This window comes from Lolium rigidum, chromosome 7, assembly GCF_022539505.1.
Source record: "Lolium rigidum isolate FL_2022 chromosome 7, APGP_CSIRO_Lrig_0.1, whole genome shotgun sequence".
NCBI classification, from domain to species: Eukaryota; Viridiplantae; Streptophyta; class Magnoliopsida; order Poales; family Poaceae; genus Lolium; species Lolium rigidum.
The window spans coordinates 273,398,716-273,403,782 of NC_061514.1; positions in this window are offsets into that span (position 1 = coordinate 273,398,716).

Below are 5,067 nucleotides of genomic sequence, written 5' to 3' on the forward strand. Positions count from 1 at the left end.
TTTGTTAATACTCTTCCATGAATTTTATTTGATGATAATCTTGCAGCATGTTCATGATTGTTTTGCAATGAAATCAAGCCTCCCATGAACAATGTATATTTTATTGCTTCCATATTATATATGTACATCAGTACATGTGGTGCAGTTTCAGTTGGGAGGAAGAAAACCAACAATGATGAATCAACGCGCATGATTTGACAAAATGGGTATGACACCTTTGCTCCATTTACATGTGAGAATTAACAATGGTAAATGGTTATAAGATGATATCATTAATGCTTAGAGGGGTAGTGATGAAACTACATGTTAATGATGTTCTTATAGCTATGAGGTGGCACAATGAAGATGATATTGTCAAAAATATTTATCCGTATTGTTAAATGTGTAGTAACTAAGAAAAAAGGTCTTCACAACCCATTATACTTGCTTTGTGGAAGTGGTACACATTCAGAGGCGGGTGTCAAAGCCTGGGCACGTCCACCGGGACACTAAAACCTTTTCTTGGAGGTCGAGGAAAACAGATCGGAACCGGAAAACTCCTACCGTTTTCGATTTTTTCTGCGCTTTTCGCGATCTTATTAGATACTGCAAAATGGCTCAGACTGGAAACTTATATCCTGCACCACGGAGCCATGGCGCTTGCGCCAGGTGCGGGTCCGCTGTGCCATCTCTCGGAACAACTCACGAACATGGCAAGGACCCGGGTGGAACCTCATCAACAACTCGTTGTTTCTGGCACTCTACCGCCACCCGAAAGTTGTTGCAGGTCTTCGTGGAGGCTTGGGTTGCTGCGAGGGAGAATCACAACATAGAGGCGTTGCAACGCCAGGCCAAAGAGGCGAAAGACGAGCATGAATATCACAAGGGGATTCTGGAGAGCCTCGTAATTTCAACACGATGTTGCTCAACCAAAGAATATTATTACCCAATGTTTTGTAGAACGCATCTCGAATTTTCTTGTTCATGAGATTTGAAAAAAAACAAAGGTTAAAACATTTGTCCATGAGGATCGAAATAAACGACCACAAGGCAAAAGTGTTTGCATGATACAAATATCTGCTCACAAGTTTCAAAATAGATGTTCTGTGATTTTTTTGTGTATTTCTTCCCAATTCTTTCAAATATATATTGTTCTTGTTTGTTCTTACAAGTTAAATTTCTGTGTGTTTTCCTAGTTTTAAACAAGCTCCAAGTGCTCAATATGTATCGGTTGTACAACTCTTTAAATAGTATCCGACGGTTATTTTTGGTGGTTTCATGTTTTGGAAGAAATATGACTCTCCCCGTTTATAAAAGGATGTTTCAACTTTGTCTAAATTTAGATGTATCTAGACCTGATTTCGTATATAAGTACATTTAAATTTTGTTAAAAGTTAAGACATCTTTTTATGAAAGGAGGGAGTGGTATTCACTGTAAGAGATGAATCAGTTTCTAGTTGGGAAATTTGCAAAGCGGAAAATATTTTGAGCTGAATAGAAAGAAATGAAACAAAGGAAAGACACGCGGAAAGGAGCATAGAGCAATAATGAGTCATCATGGCTGATTCTCGTCGCAGATGTGCTCGTTGCTGCTTTGTTTTTTCCACGACAAATCAAGTCGCCGCGGCCTCTTTTTTCACTTCGAACACGGACCGGGCCCTCACCAGCGGACGTGCCCACGGATTGTGCCCCTAGCCAGATCTGATTTTGTCGCTCCAAACGCGCACGCGCAAGAGGCGAACGGCACCGAAGCCTGGGCACGCGCCCGGGCTAGAGGGGCGCTTCATCCGCCTTTGTACACATTCAATGATGAATTTATATTCATGTGTGCCTTTAAAATATTATGGTTAATGATCTTGTTATTTGTAGTATTTCAAATTGTGAATCTCATCATAGAAGCATACATAACTTTGGTTGATAATATCTTTAGTTGACAGCTACATCCTTCTTGCTAACCTAAAAGCCAATCCCGCCAACATGATAAAGTTTTGGTAGAAAAATAATCGTTGAGACCCTATCCTTAATAAAAATCTAATGAGTTGGCTTAATGAAATGTGATGGTTCTCAATAAAGTAAAAATGGAACTGAAATGTTACAAAAAACTTGTTACGTGAAAATAAATACCGTTGCTGCTCATGCTGGACACGAAGCTTAGAAGCAAGTGTCCCTCATATTTTCTTCCCACCTTAAAGTTGTCAACTAATTAGCAATCCTATTTATGTATTTCTCCATTATGAGTGTTCAAATACTGAGAGATTGAAATAACACAACATTATTCAATATATTTAGTTTGCAAGCAAGTATAGTGAAACTTAAACTAAATAAACATTTAAGAGGCTTCAAAAACCCCATCATAAACTTGCTCCAATTAAAAACGATGTGAAAAGAACTTTGTTGATTCCTACTATAATTTTAACCTTGTCTAAATGTTATTGCTATATTATCTCTCTTGTAACTTGCATAAAATTTTGAACATTACTTGAGATGCTCCTTCATTAAAACTTTTCTAGTCATTTGGTGTGGCATATTATAAACACTTTTTGTTATTAATTCTTCATGTATGTATAGAGAAAATTTCTTGTAAAAATCTTTTATCACCTCTACACTATGTTTGAGTTGCTTGAAGACAAACAACAAGATAAACTTGGGGGAGGTGATGCATCCAAAATGCATCTATTTTTCCAAGTACTTTGATCATTGTTTTGCTCTACAATCTAACCAAACTTGAATAAAACACTGTCAAATCTGATGTTGTTTTTAGCAAAAAGTATTATTTATATATTTTTTGGTACAGAAAACTATGAAAATAAATTATGGAAAAATTCCAAGAAACTTTTTTATGGAAAATAAGTGCGAGCAGAAAAAAGATACACACAGGGCCAGGTGGCGCGGTCTAGTGGGCCATCTAGGGCCTCGAGCCCGCAGAAAAATGGTCCTTTCACATACATCTTTACATACCCCGGAACCTCATCGTCCCAGAGGCACAGAGTCTTTTGCGAAATGGAGCACCGTCACCACCATCTTCGTTTCAGAAGCCTGATTGGTCCTGCTCTCCATGCCGGAGAGCAGAATTTCGCCGCTGTCTTCACCAACATCATCACCAGCGTCATCCTCCATCAACCATGTGTTTGTTCCCCCATCACCATGTTTGAGTAGTTCACAGTTGGCATGTGAGGTGTATGGGAATTGGATGAGATTGATCATGTAATCTTGTATAAACTCCGGGATTTTAGGTGTTTGTCTTGACATATTATTGTACGAGTTTTTATGCACAATTGATATGTTTAATGATTGTTGGTAGAGCCTAAGTGACATGATTTCAGTACTGAACTTTTATTGTCTCATCATATATATGAGTTTGGTATTTATCTATAAGGTGTATGACTTGTTATTTGATTGAACCGTGATACGCCGCAAACGTATCTATAATTTTTGATGCTCCATGTTTGTTTTACACTAATTTATATATGTTTTTCTTACACTTTGTTGCACTTTTATACATTTTCCGACACTAACCTATTGACAAGATGCCACATTGCCAGTTCCATGTTTTCTGCTGTTTTCTATTTCAGAAAAGTTGTACAGGAAATATTCTCGGAATTGGAGAAACAAAAGCCGAAGATCTTATTTTTCCGTGATGAAGACGAAATCTAGAGGGGGACGAGGAGGCACCACAGGGCGGCCAGACCAGCCCTAGGTGCGGCCCAGGCCCTGGCTGCGCCTAGGGGTGGTCTGGGGCCCCTAGCCTCCACCGATCTCGCCCTTTCGCCTATAAATGCCCCCCGACGCGAGAACCCTAAATCAATAAGCCTCCATCCACGAAAAGTTCCGTAGCTCCGCCGCCACCGAAGACAAGAACCGGGGGACAGAAGTCTCTGTTCCGGCACACTGCCAGAACGGGGAATTGCCATCTTCATCGCCGTTGCTGACTCCCATAATGAGGAGTGAGTAGTTCTCCCCCGAGGCTGAGGGCTTTACCGGTAGCTATGTGGTCTATCTATCTCTCCATGTATGATCTTTATGTGATCATGAGCTTTGTAATCTAGTTGAATAAGTAGATGTTATTCTTCAACTATTGTGCTACTCAAGTGGTTTTATTATGTGATCTCCGGGGACATCTTGTCCAACGGTGTGAAGGTGACAGTGTGCACACCGTGTTTGTTTGTTAAGCTTATTTTACAGAAATACTTATGAATTATGGTGTCTAGTTAGTATCATCTTTGTATGCTCATAGCGACAGCGTGGGGTGTCCATAGATTGGTAATGTGAACTTTAAGGAATGCTTATGCAACCCTACATACTGAATTTGTGTTTATTATCAAACCGGAGAGTGGTTCAGAGTAGCATAGTGAAGTGATAATATCTATGTATTCAATTATGGCATCATTGTTGAGAGTGTCCACTAGTGAAAGTATGATCCCTAGGCCTTATTTCTAAGCATCGAAATACCGTTTATAACCAGTTCTGCTACATGTTTGATTGCTACCATTTTATTTCAGATTGCAATTACTACTTACAATCATCCATATTACTTGTATTTCACTATCTCTTCGCCGAACTAGTGCACCTATACACCTGACAAGTGTATTGGGTGTGTTGGGGACACAAGAGACTTATTGTATCGTAATTGCAGGGTTGCTTGAGAGGGATATCTTTGACCTCTACCTCATTGAGTTCGATAAACCTTGGGTGATCCACCTAAGGGAAACTTGTTGTTGTTCTACAAACCTCTGCACTTGGAGGCCCAACAATGTCTACAAGAATAGAAGCGTATGTAGATATCAACCCGCGAACCCTAAAGTGGCAGCTAGGGAAAAAAATGGGGGATATTCTATACTTTGAGGAGTATGTGTTCTTCATTGAGTGTTAATTTCTGAGCTATTCGAAAGGGTAGATATTAAGTACCTGTAGTTTTAAGTTGGCCCCAGTGAAAAGGGCAAGTAGTACAATATATGTTATGCCAATTCTCATTGGTACTAAGCATTAATTATATATGGAAAACACACCTACACAAAACAGAATCGGAATCAAGCACCATTGTTATTTATATTTTAATTACATGATCGCTTTCATCCATACATCATCCCA